Source organism: Dendropsophus ebraccatus, chromosome 3 (genome assembly GCF_027789765.1).
Source record: "Dendropsophus ebraccatus isolate aDenEbr1 chromosome 3, aDenEbr1.pat, whole genome shotgun sequence".
Taxonomy (NCBI): Eukaryota; Metazoa; Chordata; class Amphibia; order Anura; family Hylidae; genus Dendropsophus; species Dendropsophus ebraccatus.
Genome location: NC_091456.1, coordinates 186,068,896 through 186,091,154, shown reverse-complemented (window position 1 = coordinate 186,091,154; position 22,259 = coordinate 186,068,896). Strand labels below are relative to the sequence as shown.

The 22,259-nt window shown below is 43.4% G+C and overlaps 1 protein-coding gene across 2 annotated transcripts in view; it reads right to left on the bottom strand.

The window, feature by feature from the left end:
- Positions 1-22,259, bottom strand: part of LOC138786710 (zinc finger protein 665-like) — a 524,499-nt gene that overhangs the window by 481,165 nt on the left and 21,075 nt on the right. The window lies entirely within an intron of this gene.

Sequence of the window (22,259 nt, the reverse complement as noted above, 5' to 3'; positions counted from 1 at the left end):
GGCCGCTTCCTGGTTAGAGCTGCGGCTCAAGACGTGACATCTCAAGGCAGCTTTGCCATTCAGCTGCCCAGGCGGGACTCCGATACAACTGCTGAATGGCAGAGCTGCCTTGAGACGTCATGTCTCGAGCCGCAGCTCTAACCAGGAAGCGGCCGCGGGAGTATGGGGCGGCGCAATGCGGGCACCGGCTTTGGAACAAGCGAGGTAAGTGACCTCTGGTTTCAATTTCCACCCCCTCCTCGGCGTTCACCCAAAATGCCCCCAGGCACGGAGTACCCCTTTAAAGCTTTAAAGGGAATTAAGTTTACTATATGAAGGCCATCCACGGAAACCACAGCCTAGCCGTGGGCTGGGGCTTATTGTGGAACTCTGCCTTGAGTTCCTCCATTCTCTGTAAACGCATGATCTCCTCAAACCAGTCAGTTATTGTAGGGGGAGTCTCCGACCGCCACCGTCGTGGAATCACCGTCTTAGCAGCTAACAGTAGGAATTTAATAAGGCCCTTCTTAAGTTTTGCTGCAGGTCCAGGGAGGATCAGCAGCAAAAGCGTGGCTGGGTCATTTGTCAAGGCTATACCAGTTATATCCCGTACAATGTCGACCACTTCCAACCAGAACCCCTGGAGTCTGGCACAACCCCACCATATGTGGTTGATCGTTCCCCTAGACGCAGGGGCGGGCTGGGCCGGGGGGCAGGGGGGCATATGCCCCCCGGGCTGGTCTTCCCCCAGCTGTCAGGGCCGCATGGCTGCTGACAGCTGGCTGGAGTCCTCAGTGCCTCCCCTGCTTACAGCCCCGCCCTCTTCTGTCATATTTACCTGTGGCTGTGCTGTGGATCCGGACTGTGATGGAAGCGGCCGCTGAAGCCCCGCCCCCCATTACGTTAAGCCCCGCCCCCTTTATGGCCATTATGCTTTCTATAAGCCTATGAGGCTTATGGTAAAAAGCAAACTGCTGTACGCAGTATCTTCCTCCGGCCACCAGAGTGCGCTCTCTCCTCCCAGCTCGTTCTCCTGTGTCTGGGCTAGAAGAGCCTGAAGACAGAGAAGATGGTGTCTGCAGGAAGCCAGGTACCTACACAGCAGGACATAGGGCAGGGGGAGGGGACCAAGGCCCTCCAGATGTTGCAAAACTACAACTCCCATCATACCTGGGCAGCCATAGGCTGTCCATGCATGATGGGAGTTGTAGTTTTGCAACAGCTGAAGAGCCAAGGTTCCCTATCCCTGACATATAGGATACATATACACAGGAGACCTACACAGGAGGATACATATATACAGGAGACCTACCCAGGAGGATACATATATACAGGAGGAGACATACAGAGGAGTATATAGAGGATACATATATACAGGAGGATACATATATACAGGAGGAGACATATATACAGGAGTATATAGAGGATACATATATACAGGAGACCTACACAGGAGGATACATATATACAGGAGGAGACATACAGAGGAGTATATAGAGGATACATATATACAGGAGGATACATATATACAGGAGGAGACATATATACGGGGGTACATGGAGGATACATATATACAGGAGGAGACATACAGAGGAGTATATAGAGGATACATATATACAGGAGGATACATATATACAGGAGGAGACATATATACGGGGGTACATGGAGGATACATATATACAGGAGGATACATATATACAGGAGGAGACATACAGAGGTGTATATAGAGGATACATATATACAGGAGGATACATATATACAGGAGGAGACATATATACAGGGGTACATGGAGGATACATATACACAGGAGGATATATATATACAGGAGGAGACATACAGAGGAGTATATAGAGGATACATATATACAGGAGGAGACATACAGAGGAGTATATAGAGGATACATATATACAGGAGGATACATACAGAGGAGTATATAGAGGATACATATATACAGGAGGAGACATATATACAGGGGTACATGGAGGATACATATATACAAGAGGAGACATACAGAGGAATTAGGGCTGGGTGAGTAATCAAATTAATTCGCCCAGAAGGTTAGAATCGATTAGATTTTTTGTGAAAATCTTAAATTAAATTTTCACAAAAAATCATTGCAGGCGGAGCAGCATGGATTGTCGGGTTGGCGGCCGGGCAAGAGGTGCAGGTCAAGCGGGCGGCGTGGAGGTGAGGTGCATGGCGGGCTTATGGCGGTGCGTGGAGTGTCGGGCCGGAGGTGAGGTGCAGGGCGGTCGGGCAGTCCGCCTAACAGAGCCGCGACTGACCTGCCTGAGCTATAAATATCACGTCCTGCTCCCCTCCTGGCCACACGTGCAGGTCCCCGGTCTCTGGAGCAGGCCGCAGGGACTGTAGTGGTGATATCACCACTACAGTCCCTGCGGCCTCCTTCAAAGACCGGGGACCTGCATGTGTGGCGGGGAGGGGAACTTGTGTGCCAGGGTGAGAGGAAGAGGAGGAGGGCTATGTGCACTCCTGCCCCAATCACCCCCAGCTGCCCCAGTCCCCCTAGAGTCACCCCCAGTCTGCCTCAGTGCCCCTCAATCACCCCCAGTCTGCCCCAGTCCCCCTCAGTCACCCCCAGTCTTTCCCATTTCCCCTCCGTCATCCCCAGTCTGCCCCAGTCCCCCTTCAGTCAACTCCAACTGTCCCCAGTCCCCCTTCAGTCACCCCCAGTTTGCCCCATACAACCCCAGCTCTCCCAGTCACCCCCAGCTCCCCCAGTTTGCCCCATACACCCCCAGCTCTCCCAGTCTCCCCCAGCTCCCCCAGTTTGCCCCATACACCCCCAGCTCTCCCAGTCACCCCCAGTTCCCCCAGTTTGCCCCATACACCCCCAGCTCTCCCAGTCACCCCCAGCTCCCCCAGTTTGCCCCATACACCCCCAGCTCTCCCAGTCACCCCCAGCTCCCCCAGTTTCCCCCAGTGACCCCTCAGCTATACCCGTATTACTACTACACCCCTCATCTTTACCTGTACTACTACAGCCCACATCTGTACCTGTACTACTAATCCCCCTCATCTGTACTACTAATACACCCCTCATTTATACCTGTACTACTACACCCCTCATCTATACCTGTACTACTACTACTACACCCCTCATCTATACCTGTACTACTACTACTACACCCCTCATCTATACCTGTACTACTACTACACCCCCATCTATACCTGTACTACTACTACACCCCCATCTATACCTGTACTACTACTACACCACTTATCTATACCTGTACTACTACTACACTCCTCGTCTATACCTGTACTACTACTACTACACCCCCATCTATACCTGTACTACTACTACACCACTTATCTATACCTGTACTACTACTACACCCCTCATCTATACCTGTACTAATACTAAACCACTTATCTATACCTGTACTACTACTACACCCCTCATCTATACCTGTACTACTACTACACCCCCATCTATACCTGTACTACTACTACACTCCTCATCTGTACCTGTACTACTACTACACCCCCATCTATACCTGTACTACTACTACTACACCCCTCATCTATACCTGTACTACTACTACACCCCCATCTATACCTGTACTACTACTACTAATCCCCTCATCTGTATTACTAATACACCCCATATCTATACCTGTACTACTACTACACCCCCATCTATACCTGTACTACTACACCCCTCATCTATACCTGTACTACTACTACACATCCATCTATACCTGTACTACTACTACACTCCTCATCTGTACCTGTACTACTACTACACCCCCATCTATACCTGTACTACTACTACTACACCCCTCATCTATACCTGTACTACTACTACACCCCCATCTATACCTGTACTACTACACCCCTCATCTATACCTGTACTACTACTACTAATCCCCTCATCTGTATTACTAATACACCCCATATCTATACCTGTACTACTACTACTAATCCCCCTCATCTGTACTACTAATACACCCCTCATTTATACCTGTACTACCACACCCCTCATCTTTACCTGTACTACTACTACACCCCTCATCTTTACCTGTACTACTACTACTAATCCCCTCATCTGTATTACTAATACCCCCCATATCTATACCTGTACTACCTCACCCCTCATCTTTACCTGTACTACTACACCCCTTATTCACTATACCTCCACTACTACACCCTACCTAGATGAAGGCACCAGTGGTATGGTGGTATAAGTAACTACCGTATGTGGTGAAGGAGTGGTGATAATATTTGTTACTTATATAATGGTAATAGATGATGTGGCTATGGGGTCATAGAGCGCAGTTATGGGCGTGGCTATGTCCCTCTTTCCCCCCAGCAAAAGTTGGGGGGTATGCATATATACAGGAGTACATAGAGAAGATATATATACAGAAGTATATAGATGATACATACAGTATATACAGTAGTACATAGAGGAGACATATATACTGAAGTATATAGATGATACATATATACAGGAGTACATAGAGGATACATCATATATCCTCTATGTACTCCTATATATATGCATCCTCTATGTACTGCTGTATATATGTCTCCTCTATGTACTCCTGTATATATGCATCCTCTATGTACTCCTGTATATATGCATCCTCTATGTACTGCTGTATATGTCTCCTCTGTACTGCTGTATATATGTCTCCTCTATGTACTGCTGTATATATGTCTCCTCTATGTACTCCTGTATATCTGCATCCTCTATGTACTGCTGTGTAGGTCTCCTCCTGTGTATATATATATATATATATATATTTACACTGATCCAAATTTTCCTGCATTGCATATTCCCTCGTGAATATATATATATATATATATATATATATATATATATATATATATATATATATATATATACACGCACACATAGGAGGAGACCTACACAGCAGTACATAGAGGATACATATATACAGCAGTACATAGAGGATACATATATACAGGAGGAGACATACACAGCAGTACATAGAGGATACATATATACAGGAGTAGACATACACAGCAGTACATAGAGGATACATATATACAGGAGTAGACATACACAGCAGTGCATAGAGGGGACATATATACAGGAGGAGACATATACAGGAGTACATAGAGGATACATATATACAGGAGTACATAGAGGATACATATAAGTATGTGTGTTTGTTGTTTTGTTTATTATTATTTTTACTAATGGGGGGTGCACACACGAGGGGGGTGTTCTAAAAAGAGGAATGCCTATACCCACAGGACCACAGAAGTGATATAAACTATTGTAAAAAAAAAATACAGAAACCCCAGCTTTCCCAGCATCTTGTATTTGTAGTCAGTATAATGGAGGTCACCCAGCTTTCCCAGCATCTTGTATTTGTAGTCAGTATAATGGAGGTCACCCAGCTTTTCCACCATCTTATACTCAGTATGATGGAGGTCACCCAGCTTTCCAGCATCTTATACTCAGTATGATAGAGGTCACCCAGCATTCCTAGCATCTGTCTATGGGTACGTTCCGTGTCATCGCTGAGCCGCCCCATAGACTTATACAGGAAAGTGACTTCTGATCCCTTCACAGGGCACAGTAGGATATTTGCTCACAAATGACGAAGATGTTATAGGTAAGGGCCAGAGTGGTCCTTAAAGGATGGGCCGCCAGCCTGCTACTTATGGGCCAGTGCTGTGTGCTTGCCCCCCGGGCTAAAATTTGCCAGCCAGCCCCTGCCTAGACGTCCCACATCTCCAGCAGATGTCAGTGACTGATGGGTAAAACCGATGGAGCAGGGTCGGGACCCTATACCACCGCGATAGAACTTTGTAGCACGTCTCCTGGGCTCTGCTGGAGACTGAGGACTTATGGCAGAAGAATAGCGCCTTATCCCATTCCTCCCTGGTGAAGGTGCGATTCAGTTCTGTTTCCCAACCTATTTGGAAAGTCGTCTTGTAGGAGTCACCTGGTGTGTTTAATAAAGTGTACAGTAGAGAAACAGTGTGCCTAGGTGGCTCAGGTTGAACACAGAGTTCCTCGAAGGCTGTAAGCTGTCTATGGAGATTAGCCACAGGAGACAGGGATCGATAGAGGTGTGACAGTTGCATGTATTGCCATCTAAGCCTAGGAGTCCTGTCCTGTTCGGGGATGAGAGACTTGAAAGGAGAAAGGGACGTTGGAGCGCAGACCTCTCTAAAGCAGAGATGGCGATGCTTAGGATAGTTCAAGAAAGAGGAGTCAGTGTGTCCCGCCGGAAACTCTACATTGTGTGTTATAAGGGTGAGAGGGCCATTGGCTACATAGAGAGGGTTGTCTGATTTCATATAGCGAAATGTCAGGAGGACTGTGCGGGCTACTAGAGGCAAGGAAGATAGGTGTGTCCCAATCCACGCGGAAGGGCGAGTCCACAGGAGAGATGGTAAGGAAAAGGGGGACAAAATGTTTTCAAAGCGGACCCACAATTTAGAGTCCCGATTATGAAATCCATCAAGTACCCTGGTTGCCACCGCCGCAAGACAGTAATGTACTAAAATTTTAACTCTAACTATGTGTTTATTTTCATTGTCAAACAGAAATGGGCACGTGTTTATCGAGACGGTATGCAACAAGTAGGCATACACACTAATAATGGCCTGGAGCGACAGCATGAAATACTGAAATACAATTACTTATATGGCATATTCAGTTTATAAGCCATAAATGTCACAGATAGAACAACATCTTTATAGCTGAATTGTCAGGTAATGTGTGCTGACATATCGGAGAGCAGCTCATGATAAGGAAGAGAAGAATATTGCTTTTCCTGTAGGTCATGTTATTTGCCGAAGGATTGCTAAATAAATAGTGAGAGGAGTGCTGGGATAGACAGGAGGACCTCTCATGATAATCTTAAAGTGACACTGTCACCCCCTTTGTGCATTCTGACATCTCTACACAGGTGTAAAGGGTAAATTTAGCGGTTTTCATACCTTATTTTATATGATACGTCATGGCGCTTTTTCAAATAAAAAGTCATCTTTTATTAACTGCAGATTGTGTTAAGTGGGCGTGGCCCCGTGGCATTATCGCCACTTAGCTCCGCCCATAATGGCACCGTTGGCCCCGCACCCTTGACACCCATTGGTTGGTCGGCGTAAAGGGGGTGGGGTCTGGACCTTTCGGCCAGCTTGTTCCAATGGCCGGCGAGGGGGCAGGGCCAACTGTGGTGTTGTGGGTGGGGCTAAGTGGCGCTAATGCCGTGAGGCACTGCCCACTTAACACAATCTGCAGTTAATAAAATATGACTTTTTACTTGAACAAGCGCCATGATGTATGATATAAAATAAGGTATGAAAACCGCTAAATTTACCCTTTACACCTGTGAAGAGATGTCAGAATGCACAAAGGGGATGCCAGTGTCACTTGAACCAATCAATAAATGAAGGTCAGATACAGATTTTATAAACACAGCATGTAAATGTTTGAAAAAAGAACATATGTTACCTTAATAATGTGGAAAAAACGAATAGATGATTGTTATGATAATACAGAACAATCTTGAAGATGTTTAAAGCATGAAAAAATATATATCACAAAAAAAATATTCAAACATGATCAAATTAATTCTAATGATTATTATTATTTTTTTAACTAGGTATATTGAACTAAATGTGCAAACCTCATCAGACTACCGTAAATACAGTGATGAAGTTCCAACATTTCTGCACAATCGCCCAAGGGAGATTATTAGACACATTATGAACAGAATGAGCTGCAACCTGGACCTAAACAGCATTGCTTGTGTAAGCAGTACCAATGGGATTTTTGAAGTGAACAGTGAAAGTCAGAAAGGCAAAAAATATACGGTGAACTTAGGAGGCATAATTCCATTATGCACATGTGAGGACTGGGGAAATTACTTAATTCCTTGTAAGCACATGTGCTGCATTTTCAAATTCATTGAGGAATGGGGATGGCACAGACTGAGTAAGTCTTACACCGACAGCCCACTGTTCACATTAGACAGACATTGTTTTTCCAAAAACATCAAAGAGGAGATATCTGAGGACCAGCAGCCTTTTAAGGCCTTTGAAAAACAACCAGAAGGAAATTTACAGGACCTTCAACTACGGCGGAGATCTCTTAGAACGAAAAAAATGCGACATTGCCATGTACTTGTAAAAAGACTAATAGACTCCTTATACTTGATTAAAGACATTGATGATTTTACTAAAGCCGAGGATGACCTGGAAAGATTGGTAGACGGTGTAAACAGTTTAGTTCCAAAGGATGAAGGGTTACCACTGTTACACTCTCCAAAAAGAAAAGGAGAAGAAATAAAGAAGTTCGAACCGCTGCCCAAACGGGCCTATGGTCGTCCAAAGCATCCATCATCCCAAAGAGTGGGCACCAAGGCTGATATGCTTAGGGAAGATGTATGGGATACTGTCGAAGAAGAACCAATCATAAAGGAGTCTTGTACTTCAGACAGTCATATGGACCCATTGAATGAAACATGGAAAATAATAAATGGAATCAAATTAACATACCGGGATACGTTAGACCTTGAGGGAAATACATGGCTTGATGATAATGTCATTAATGTTTGCCAATACCTAATTTCCACTCAATTACCAATGTGGTGGGACTTAAAGATACACTGCTCTTGGCACACTGTAATGTAGGGCAAGCTGCACAAATTGATAATCTGATTCAGATTCATCATGTAGGGGCACACTGGCTGGTGTCACATGGATCTGCGGCTGAAGTTCAAATCTTTGACTCACTAAAAACAAATATAAATGACAATCTTAAAAAGCAAATTTTACATTTGTATCGAAATTTTTTTCAGGGAGAATACTCCGTGCTTAACATTGATTGCTTCACATTTCAAAGACAGAAGGGCCAAAATGACTGTGGGCCATTTGCCATAGCAAATGCTGTGTGTTTGGCCTATGGGATTAATGTGAGTGATGTTTTGTTTGAGCAAAAAAAAAAATGCGAGCTCATATTGTTTCCTGCATTGAGACACAACAGATTTCAATGTTTCCACATTCAGTGCTGAAAAAAATCACTCACCCCAATGTATTCAGCCAAAATTAGACTAAGCACCTTTTGCACATGCCAGCTTTATGACCCAAAAGATCAAATGCTGGAATGTTCTGCATGTCAAATGTGGTACCATTTAAAATGTGTAGGGGTAAACAAAGAATCTAGCTTTGTGGAAAAAAAAACAAAAAAAAAAAACTACATTTGCCCAAAATGTAGCACTTGAATGGATCCTTGATTTATTACCGACACCTGGCTACAGTATGTTATTTCATGTTGTAAAATACATTTATTTTATTTGGCAGTTGGGATGGCGTTTGTGGGTTTGTAATTTGTATGTTTTATACATTTTTTTGACAATCTTAAATGTAAAAAAAGTTGTTATAAAACCTTATATTATTAATTAAAAATGTTTGCATTCATTTTTTGTATTTGTAAAACATGTTAATAAAATAAAAAATATATATCATGAGCACAGAGGGAATTTTACATTTAATTAAAATAAAATAATCCTTTAAAAAATTTTAATAACATGGCTTAAGAAGTTGACAGTTGGGGATTAGTACTAGGTATGATTATAGCAGAGAAGGTAGTCTATGGGTGCAAAAACACATTACAGAAACACTTCATATTTTATGTTTCAAATTTTGCTTGTCCCTTTTAAAGTCTATTAGCATCTGCAACTAGTATTCGCACCCTAAAGGTGGCTTCGCATGCATCAGAATATGTGTCATAATATGCCCATTTATAAAGCCCTATTCTTTTAATTATAAAAATTGTGTGCAGTACTCACAGTATGTTAATGTAATTTAGCATTTAAATATTAAGTGCAAAATAAACAGTATGTCTTATACAAGAAGAATACAATAATAAAAGGCCCCCAAAAGATGCTGGGCAAGCATCAATAATTTACAAAATAAGTTACTAAAAGTGCTTCTGAATAAAGAATAGTTTATTGTATAATTCATTTTACAATTACAATTGGATACAAGTAGATAGTTTACAACTTATTAAGGTTATATGGTGAAAACATAAATTTGGAGGCAGGAAATGACCACATGCAACAATCACTCAATAATACAGACCAAGAGAAGAAATAAGTAGACAAGGTAATCATTCCATTGTACAATTAACACGACAGGAATTGTGGCTGAAGGACCTTCGGTGATGATGCGCAGCCTCTTCCTATTGGCTATATGAGACTGTGCGTTATCCGTGAAGCTGCTTTAGCAATGAGGCTGCTAGGGAAAGTTACTTATAATGATAGCTACGCTTTACAGTACAGCTATAAAATAAAAAAATAAATAAATAAAGAGATAATGAAAGCTGGTGAAAAACTCAACAGACCAAAAGACTGGCAATTTAAGGAGACCATTTTGTTACTTCATCTAGGAAAAAAAAATGTACAATCAAATAGTGACAGTATGTTAAACAGGTTTTTCATTTAGGTCTATTCAAGAAATGCAAACCTTCAACACTGGTAAAAGTAGTGACTAAATCCAATACAGTAGGGGGAACTCGCTGGGCGTGCACACACAGCTCTCCAGGCATGCACCGCCCCGGGTCGGATTAGGGTTACTACAAACATTTAACTATCCCCGGCGCACACAACAACCCTAACCCTCGGGTTGGTGCTAATCAGGAGGGTTAGGGTTAGGGCTGTGGGGAGGGTTAGACATGGCAAATCAGTGGGACGTAATCCTAAGCCGACCCCCAACCCTAACCCTAATACTAAACGCTAGGATTAGGGTTGGGAGTCCGGCAGGGTCTCATTTTGGCTGCTAGGAAGCCCAGAGTGGAGCAGCCAATGAAATCCGGCCGGGGCAGGGCTTGCCTGGGAGCTGTGTGCGCGCACCCAGTGAGGTCCCTTTGCGGTATGGGATTTAGTCACTACCCACTGACAAGCGCTTGTAGCTACCTCCACACAACCGGACTCCACAGGTCCCGTATACTCCATAATGTAATACACAACAGGTATGGAGGAAATAAATGGTTAGCTCACCAATCAGTAGATTCCCTTGGTCCGATAGGAACCTTCATGCTCCGAGGATCCAGAGCACAAAATACTCACAAATGCCTTCTTGACATATATTTCTTTTATTTTTCATGTTTACATTACATGCTGAAGCTCACAGCTGATGCATTCACCAGACATGGACGCCCAGGTACGTCCTGACCGCGGACGTTTCAGAGGACACAGACTCCTTCCTCATGCGCGTGCATGAGGAAGGAGTCTGTGTCCTCCGAAACATCCGCGGTCAGGACGTACCTGGGCTTAAGATACAATGGCCTCAGGATACAAGATTTTCACAATACTGTGATCTTTCCTGGACCGTAGTAACCTGAAACCCGACGCAACATACAATGTTGTTTCCCTGAACTTCACTGGTAAAAAGCTTGTATTACAAAAGTGCATAAAATAATTTTCTCTCTAGTAGCGCCATCCTCCAATACAGTCTGGTAATACATGTTTATGTGCTGTTCTTTACCAGGATGAGATTCTCCTTTGGATACCATGTAAGGGTTGCTGGAACATGTATCGTGTAATAGTGAATCGATAGGTGATAAAAGTGAAGGGAGGCAGAAATAATCAAAATGATTGTTTGGGCAGCCAATTCCTCTGCCATCCACACAATGTCTGAGCATCTAATAGCTCAGACAAACATTCAGCAGCATCCGGTGTTGTAATACCATGACATACAATCATCTTCCCGGAACTATTTAATATTGTGACTTGAGGAACCGCTGTTTAATAGTCTGATGACAATATCTGAAAGTGCGATGGATATAACTCTACAACAGGGCCCTTCTGCAGTATGGGAAATAGCCATTACTATGTATGGAGGCTAAATCCCATCACTGAAAAGGACCTTTCCTACATGTCACCTTCATGGTATAGGATAGGTGGAAAAGGTCCTTCTGCAGTATGGGAAATAGACATTACTATGTGGGAGGCTAAATCCCATCACTCACAAGGACCTTTCCTACATGTCACCTTCATGGTATAGGAGAGGTGGAAAAGGTCCTTCTGCAGTATGGGAAATAGCCATTACTACGTATGGAGGCTAAATCCCATCACTGAAAAGGACCTTTCCTACATGTCACCTTCATAGTATAGGAGAGGTGGAAAAGGTCCTTCTGCAGTATGGGAAATAGCCATTACTACGTATGGAGGCTAAATCCCATCACTCACAAGGACCTTTCCTACATGTCACCTTCATGGTATAGGAGAGGTGGAAAAGGTCCTTCTGCAGTATGGGAAATAGCCATTACTACGTATGGAGGCTAAATCCCATCACTCACAAGGACCTTTCCTACATGTCACCTTCATGGTATAGGAGAGGTGGAAAAGGTCCTTCTGCAGTATGGGAAATAGCCATTACTATGTATGGAGGCTAAATCCCATCACTGAAAAGGACCTTTCCTACATGTCACCTTCATAGTATAGGAGAGGTGGAAAAGGTCCTTCTGCAGTATGGGAAATAGCCATTACTACGTATGGAGGCTAAATCCCATCACTCACAAGGACCTTTCCTACATGTCACCTTCATAGTATAGGAGAGGTGGAAAAGGTCCTTCTGCAGTATGGGAAATAGCCATTACTATGTATGGAGGCTAAATCCCATCACTGAAAAGGACCTTTCCTACATGTCACCTTCATAGTATAGGAGAGGTGGAAAAGGTCCTTCTGCAGTATGGGAAATAGCCATTACTACGTATGGAGGCTAAATCCCATCACTGAAAAGGACCTTACCTACATGTCACCTTCATAGTATAGGAGAGGTGGAAAAGGTCCTTCTGCAGTATGGGAAATAGCCATTACTACGTATGGAGGCTAAATCCCATCACTAACAAGGACCTTTCCTACATGTCACCTTCATAGTATAGGAGAGGTGGAAAAGGTCCTTCTGCAGTATGGAAAATAGACATTACTATGTGGGGAGGCTAAATCCCATCACTGAAAAGGACCTTTCCTACATGTCACCTTCATGGTATAGGAGAGGTGAAAAAGGTCCTTCTGCAGTATGGGAAATAGCCATTACTATGTATGGAGGCTAAATCCCATCACTGAAAAGGACCTTTCCTACATGTCACCTTCATGGTATAGGAGAGGTGGAAAAGGTCCTTCTGCAGTATGGGAAATAGCCATTACTACGTATGGAGGCTAAATCCCATCACTGAAAAGGACCTTTCCTACATGTCACCTTCATAGTATAGGAGAGGTGGAAAAGGTCCTTCTGCAGTATGGGAAATAGCCATTACTACGTATGGAGGCTAAATCCCATCACTCACAAGGACCTTTCCTACATGTCACCTTCATGGTATAGGAGAGGTGGAAAAGGTCCTTCTGCAGTATGGGAAATAGCCATTACTACGTATGGAGGCTAAATCCCATCACTCACGAGGACCTTTCCTACATGTCACCTTCATGGTATAGGAGAGGTGGAAAAGGTCCTTCTGCAGTATGGGAAATAGCCATTACTATGTATGGAGGCTAAATCCCATCACTGAAAAGGACCTTTCCTACATATCACCTTCATGGTATAGGAGAGGTGGAAAAGGTCCTTCTGCAGTATGGGAAATAGCCATTACTACGTATGGAGGCTAAATCCCATCACTCACAAGGACCTTTCCTACATGTCACCTTCATGGTATAGGAGAGGTGGAAAAGGTCCTTCTGCAGTATGGGAAATAGCCATTACTATGTATGGAGGCTAAATCCCATCACTGAAAAGGACCTTTCCTACATGTCACCTTCATAGTATAGGAGAGGTGGAAAAGGTCCTTCTGCAGTATGGGAAATAGACATTACTATGTGAGGAGGCAAAATCCCATCACTCACAAGGACCTTTCCTACATGTCACCTTCATGGTATAGGAGAGGTGGAAAAGGTCCTTCTGCAGTATGGGAAATAGCCATTACTACGTATGGAGGCTAAATCCCATCACTCACAAGGACCTTTCCTACATGTCACCTTCATGGTATAGGAGAGGTGGAAAAGGTCCTTCTGCGGTATGGGAAATAGCCATTACTATGTATGGAGGCTAAATCCCATCACTGAAAAGGACCTTTCCTACATGTCACCTTCATGGTATAGGAGAGGTGGAAAAGGTCCTTTTGCAGTATGGGAAATAGCCATTACTACGTATGGAGGCTAAATCCCATCACTCACAAGGACCTTTCCTACATGTCACCTTCATGGTATAGGAGAGGTGGAAAAGGTCCTTCTGCAGTATGGGAAATAGCCATTACTATGTATGGAGGCTAAATCCCATCACTGAAAAGGACCTTTCCTACATGTCACCTTCATAGTATAGGAGAGGTGGAAAAGGTCCTTCTGCAGTATGGGAAATAGCCATTACTATGTATGGAGGCTAAATCCCATCACTGAAAAGGACCTTTCCTACATGTCACCTTCATGGTATAGGAGAGGTGGAAAAGGTCCTTCTGCAGTATGGGAAATAGACATTACTATGCGGGAGGCTAAATCCCATCACTCACAAGGACCTTTCCTACATGTCACCTTCATGGTATAGGAGAGGTGAAAAAGGTCCTTCTGCAGTATGGGAAATAGCCATTACTATGTATGGAGGCTAAATCCCATCACTGAAAAGGACCTTTTTCTACATGTCACCTTCATAGTATAGGAGAGGTGGAAAAGGTCCTTCTGCAGTATGGGAAATAGACATTACTATGTGGGAGGCTAAATCCCATCACTCACAAGGACCTTTCCTACATGTCACCTTCATGGTATAGGAGAGGTGGAAAAGGTCCTTCTGCAGTATGGGAAATAGCCATTACTACGTATGGAGGCTAAATCCCGTCACTGAAAAGGACCTTTCCTACATGTCACCTTCATAGTATAGGAGAGGTGGAAAAGGTCCTTCTGCAGTATGGGAAATAGCCATTACTACGTATGGAGGCTAAATCCCATCACTCACAAGGACCTTTCCTACATGTCACCTTCATGGTATAGGAGAGGTGGAAAAGGTCCTTCTGCAGTATGGGAAATAGACATTACTATGTGAGGAGGCTAAATCCCATCACTCACAAGGACCTTTCCTACATGTCACCTTCATAGTATAGGAGAGGTGGAAAAGGTCCTTCTGCAGTATGGGAAATAGCCATTACTACGTATGGAGGCTAAATCCCATCACTCACAAGGACCTTTCCTACATGTCACCTTCATAGTATAGGAGAGGTGGAAAAGGTCCTTCTGCAGTATGGGAAATAGCCATTACTACGTATGGAGGCTAAATCCCATCACTCACAAGGACCTTTCCTACATGTCACCTTCATGGTATAGGAGAGGTGGAAAAGGTCCTTCTGCAGTATGGGAAATAGCCATTACTACGTATGGAGGCTAAATCCCATCACTCACAAGGACCTTTCCTACATGTCACCTTTATGGTATAGGAGAGGTGGAAAAGGTCCTTCTGCAGTATGGGAAATAGCCATTACTACGTATGGAGGCTAAATCCCATCACTCACAAGGACCTTTCCTACATGTCACCTTCATAGTATAGGAGAGGTGGAAAAGGTCCTTCTGCAGTATGGGAAATAGACATTACTATGTGGGAGGCTAAATCCCATCACTGACAAGGACCTTTCCTACATGTCACTATCATGGTATAGGAGAGGTGGAAAAGGTCCTTCTGCAGTATGGGAAATAGCCATTACTATGTGGGGAGGCTAAATCCCATCACTGAAAAGGACCTTTCCTACATGTCACCTTCATGGTATAGGAGAGGTGAAAAAGGTCCTTCTGCAGTATGGGAAATAGCCATTACTACGTATGGAGGCTAAATCCCATCACTGAAAAGGACCTTTCCTACATGTCACCTTCATAGTATAGGAGAGGTGGAAAAGGTCCTTCTGCAGTATGGGAAATAGCCATTACTATGTGGGAGGCTAAAACCCATCACTCACAAGGACCTTTCCTACATGTCACCTTCATGATATAAAATAGATGGCAAAGGTCCTTCTGCAGTATGGGAAATAGCCAATTCACCATAAAATGGCTAAATCCTAGATCTATACAGGACCCCACCACTAGGGGCAAAAAGGTCCTTTACAGTTATGGGAAATAGCCAATTCATTATAAGATGGCTAAATCCTATACCTATACAGGACCTCACCACTAGGGGGCAAAAAGGTCCTTACCAGTTATGGGAAATAGACAGCTGATATAGAGCTGGCTATTTCCCATAACTGGGAAGGACCAGGTCCTCTTGCGGTATGGGATTTAGTCACAACCGTAATGAATGAGGTTCCTTATCCCAGAGTGCATCACTTCAACTGAGGAGGGATGGTAACAGTGGAGGGTCAAAATACATAAAGGCAAAGTCAGCCACTAGATGGAGTCTGTACAGTAGACAGCAGATGCTGGAGGCATGACAATTGTGGATAATGGACTTTCCGCTCGCTTGTTCACATGGCGGAATTTCCGTCAGGAAAATTCCGTTGCGGATCCACATTCAGCCCAAAGAATTGTCATATCACTATAGGAAGTGGAAACAGAATGTGCCATTTGGTCAGTTCAAATGACTTAGAAGGAATTGTTCTAATACAGACGAGTTCCAACAACAATGCAGACTTGTGGATTGTTTCAAAGAAAAAAATTACCCCATTAACATTATCAGAAACGCACGTAAAAAAGCTGACGCGCTCATGCAAGCTGAATGTTTAGACCCCAAACCATCAGGACTGGTGGAAGAGGGAACTAATAGTTATACTCAAAACTTTATCACCACATATAACCCTTCTGCACCGAACATTAGATCTATTTTACAGAAATATTATTGGCACATTCTATTAAATGACCACTTTTTAGGCAGCAGGCTACCCAGTAAACACGTTTAGAAGGGCACCACATACGGAAAGACAAAAAAAATGACATGGAATGTGGTGAGCTTTAGATGCAAACACAGTAAATGCAAGTGCTGTAAGAATAAGAAGAGACATTGGGGGAGATTTGCCAAACATTTGCCAAACACCTTTCATTTTCCAAAGAGTCTGTGAGGAATGAAAGGTGGAATCTGGTTGCTAGGGGTAACTGAGCCAGTTTCACTTTACACCATCTTTGATAAATCTCCCCCTTAATGTAAGTGAATTTAGGAGCAAAACTACAGGAGACTCCCTTAAAGGGGCCCTGCAGTATAACCAGGGAGGGATTAAAATAGAAGCCGGTGGTGACTTACCTCCCCGATTTCAGCGCCGCCCAGTACCCCCGTAACATGTCCGCTTCCTGGTTAGAGCTGCGGCTGGAGATGTGACATATTAAGGCAGCTCAGCCATTCAGCAGCCAAGGCGGGACTCCGCTACGACAGTGTAACTGTCTTTTTATTTTTTTTGCACAGAAATCAGTAGTATAAACGATTTTAAGAAACTCTATAATAGGTTTTATTAGGCAAAAAAGCCTCTTTCTGTATTTAAAAAGCAATTTCCCAGCCCCCCCCCCCTCACTTCTTATCTGTGCATTATCAGGCAAATCTGTCTTCATTACAGAGAAGCCAGTGAAGACGGGTTTTGCTGTGTCTATTATATCCTACGGAGGGGGGAGGGGCCGAGGGAGATGCGTGAGCAGGAAGAGGTGACATGAAGGTCAGCTGTTTGTAGACTGTCTGGGCTCCTAAAACGCTGGATTCAGGGGTCAGAAAGGTCAGTGCTTATCTTAGAACTTGCTGAAAGAAGATTGCAGGGTGTTGTGCTGTGCAGGACTCCTCCGTGCTCACTCACTCCTCTCAGCCCCTCCCCTCTCCATAGAGCATAATAGACACAAAAATTTTGCTTCTTCTGAAGTCAGGGGGAACCTAGAAAAACAACTTTTTCAGTACAGAAAGAAACTCTTTTGGTAAATAAAACCTATTACAGAGTTTCTTAAAATTGCTTGTACTATTGATATTTATTGTTTTCAGAAAAATTACCCTAAAATTACAGTTAGCTTTAACACATAGGAACCCCAATCATTTATTAATTTATTCCTTCTAGTGTATACTTCCAGTTACCCATTGATACATTTTATGGGGATATTACTGCGGTGCCATTGTATTTAAATAGTTGCACTTATATGCTAAATAGGCACACAACAGACCCTACCCCTCGGATCTTGGATCTCATTCACATTATACACGTACGCCTGTCCGCTTACCGGAGCTGCGTGTAAGTGGCAATAGTAGCTCTGTGCGGCTCTACACAAACCGTTTATTTATTCTAGTTAAATATATATTTTTACTTATGCACACTATGAGTTACACTATGGATGAGTATCACCTCTATAGGAACGCCTTGTATGATATGTACTTCTGGATTTGCGACTTTTCATATACTATGTCTGAAAATAGCTATCTGTTCCCTGTCCATTTTATCTGATGAAGAGGCAACGGCCTTGAAACGCGTTATATCTTTGGACTTTTAAATAAATTCCTTGGATTATAGAGCCTTTTGGAATAAGTTCATCCCCCTTTGTTTTTACAAAGGTGGCGTCAGCTATGATGGTAATACTGGGACTGCTGGGCATAAAAATCGTCCTGTCCCAACCAATTGGACAATTGGTTGATTATGGCTCAGACTCGGGAATCTTCTTGTATTTCAGATGAACTTTATCCTAGACATCCCTCACCAGCTTGGATGGGTCATCAACAGGGACAAGTCAGATCTTGTTAACATCATAGTGAAGACCTTCTTGGTCTTCATCATAGATTCTGGTCAGAGGAAGTTATATGTATCTCCATAGAGGCTGATGCCTATCCAGAGGGGAGCTTAATATCTTATTCCTCTGCGCCAGGTAACCTTACAGGTACCAATGAGGTTTTGGGGATTTCTTTCTTCGGGAGCAGAAGCTGTGCCGTGGGCCATGTGGCATATGAGGTGCCTCCAGAACAAGATTTTTACATTCTGGAATTGAGGGGTAAAGGATCTGGACACTTTTTATATCCTTTCTACGGAAATGAGATGATCTCTTACCTGGTGGAAGAAGGTGATGCATGGAGTGGATCTAGAAGATCTGAATTGTATCAGCATCACAACGGATGTGTCAGGAACAGGTTGGGGAGCCCATCTAGAGAACAAGGCCATATCCAATTTTTGGAATTTAGCAGACATCCCTACTAGAGATGAGCGAACCTGGAGCATGCTGGAGTCCATCCGAACCCGAACGTTCGGCATTTGATTAGCGGTGGCTGCTGAAGTTGGATAAAGCCCTAAGGCTATGTGGAAAACATGGATATAGTCATTGGCTGTTTCCATGTTTTCCAGACAACCTTAGAGCTTTATCCAAGTTTAGCAGCCCCCGCTAATCAAATGCCGAATGTTCGGGTTCGGATGGATTGAACCCGAACCCGGTTCGCTCATCTCTAATCCCTACCCTCCAAAGTGAGAGAACTAAGAGCTATTTATCTTGCACTGCTCCATTAAAGGGGTACTCTGGCTCGGTTTGCAGGTCCCATGATGCACTTTGTCTCCTGCAATGTCTAACTGACTCTGACAACCCAAAAAAATCCTGCCAATAATATCCTACAGTGCAACAGATATCCAAAAATGACTAAAAAAAAAATTGCACAAATAGCTAAAGATATACAACAAAAGTCTTTATTTCAGTTAATAAATTCATTAAAACACATAAAATGGAATATGGGATAGAACACAGAGGTCAAAACCAGAGGGGGAGGAAGACATCAGTGTGGTATATAACAAGTTACAGTTGGTATAGGATAATATACTAAAGTGGATGATAATGCAACACCACCATCTAGTGGTCACTATTTGTATGGCAACCTAAGCCCATTACATGTGAGTAAGCAGTAAAAAGAAAAAAACAGTAATTGGATTAATGAGGAAGTAAATTTAGCATAAATGCAGAAGGGGAACTGTATGTAACCCCTGTTAAGACTAATGCGAAAATAACAATGGAGTTAATGAAAAACTGAAAAAACAGGGCTAGGATAGCAAAGTACAACCATACAAGGAATAAAATGAGTGAACCACCAAGCTGTCTGGCACAGCAGCCCGACATACGTTCACTTCATCAGGAGCTAATGCACTCCGTCACCAAGCAACACAAGGGTGAACAAGTTGTTTCTACTCACCAATGCACCAGCAGGTAGGATGGGAGAAAGGAGGTACTTACCATATGTACAAAGGTGTTTCCTGCTGATTGGGATCACATGGTTCTTACAAGGGAGAGGTGCTAGCCACTCAGAAAGGGAAGAACATTTAAAATACAGTGGTACCTTGGTTTAAGAGTAACTTGGATTAAGAGCGTTTTGGTTTAAGAGTAGAGATGAGCGAACCTGGAGCATGCTGGAGTCCATCCGAATCCGAACTTTCGACATTTGATTAGCGGTGGCTGCTGAAGTTGGATAAAGCCCTAAGGCTATGTGGAAAACATGGATATAGTCATTGGCTGTATCCATGTTTTCCAGACAACCTTAGAGCTTTATCCAACTTCAGCAGCCCCCGCCAATCAAATGCCGAACGTTCGGGTTCGGATGGACTCGAGCATGCTCCAGGTTCGCTCATCTCTATTTAAGAGCTCAGTTTTTCAAAATTGTGACTTGGTTTAAGAGCATTGCTTTGGTGTAAGAGCTCCCTGTACTGGGTGGGAGGGGGAGTGGCATGGCCTGCATAGTGGGGTCTACAGCCCTGTACTCTGACCCAGGAAGTCTCCCTCACCTTCCAAATCATAGCAGATCCACTTCAGGCTGGGGCTTACATTAGGGGACAGGACTGTGGAGGTAATCTCTCCATAGCTGTAACCCCTCTCTCCCCGGACAGAGAGCGCTGCATGTATGTGCCCACATCTGCCCTGCTCATTCCTTCATGCTCCCTGCAGTCTCTATCAGCCCTTGTGTTTCTCATCCTCTCCATTACTGTACAGTAACTTATAATATCACATATTCTGCTGTTTCTGAATGTTTGTTTCATCTGTTTTACAAATTCGGAATAATAAATCATTATTTTTGGGGTGTGGAACCAATTTTGTGCATTTCAATGATTTCTTATGGGAAAATTTGCTTTGGTGTAAGAGTGGATTTGGATTACAAGCGCCGTCCCAGAACGAATTATGGTCGTAATTCAAGGCACCAATGTACAGACCTAGAGAAAAAGGAGTTGCTGCACCTCGCCATGGCTGTGAGGTGCAGCCACTCCTCATCCTCTCTATGTTGTATTTAACACTTCAAACCATTTTTATTCTAGCTATCACCTCAGCCAAGAGAGTATGGGAACGGGTCTGGACCTCCTTATACAGTATCTTCTGATGATAAAGTAATCCTGAGATTTTTACCAGGGTTTATGTGCATCATTCGAGAAGATAACTAAGGCCATAATGTTACCAGTTTTTTTCCCCTGAAAGTCCTAATCAAGATTCCTTGGATCTATCTTCTTTGAATGTCTGCAGATGCCTAAAGCCCGGACGACCATTGCTAGGTCAGTCCTTAATGCTGCTGTGCAGGAAAGCCCTCCCATAGGGGACAGTTCTTGTTAATTCCCCTTACACTGTGATGCCAATGGGACGTAAGGGAAGCTAAAATTATGTTAATTTATTTTTCCTTTGACCCATTGGCATCACAAGACTCGCTCCCCTATGATTTGCACTTTATAATGAGACTATGGAGGAAGGCAGAGGTCACCTTATATACTTCCTGTAGGAGGGGTTTAAGTTTGTGTTTTTCACTTTTCATTAAATTATTCCTTCATCCCAGGGGCGATAATATCCCATATATTGTGATGCCAATGGGTTTCAGGGAAAATAAATTAACATAATAATTTTAGTTTCTGTGTTGGCAAAGACTTCAGAAGAGAAAGGTTTCGGGGTGGTGATTTCTGGCAGTCTTAAAATGAGTCACCAGTGCAACCAGGCAATAGGGAAAGCCAATGGTATGCTGGGCTGTATATATAAATCATGGTATGCTGGTATGCTAAGGATAGTGACACAGGAGAAGGTTTGGTAGGTAAGGATAGTGACATAGGGGAAGGTTTGGTGGGTAAGTATAGTGACATAGGAGAAGGTTTGGTAGGTAAGGATAGTGACATAGGAGAAGGTTTGGTGGGTAAGAATAGTGACATAGGAGAAGGGTTGGTAGGTAAGGATAGTGATATGGGAGGTTTGGTAGGTAAGGATAGTGACATAGGAGAAGGGCTGGTAGGTAAGGATAGGGACATAGGAGAAGGGTTGGTAGGTAAGGATAGTGACATAGGAGAAGGTTTGGTAGGTGAGGATAGCGACATAGGAGAAGGGTTGGTAGGTAAGGATAATGACATAGGAGAA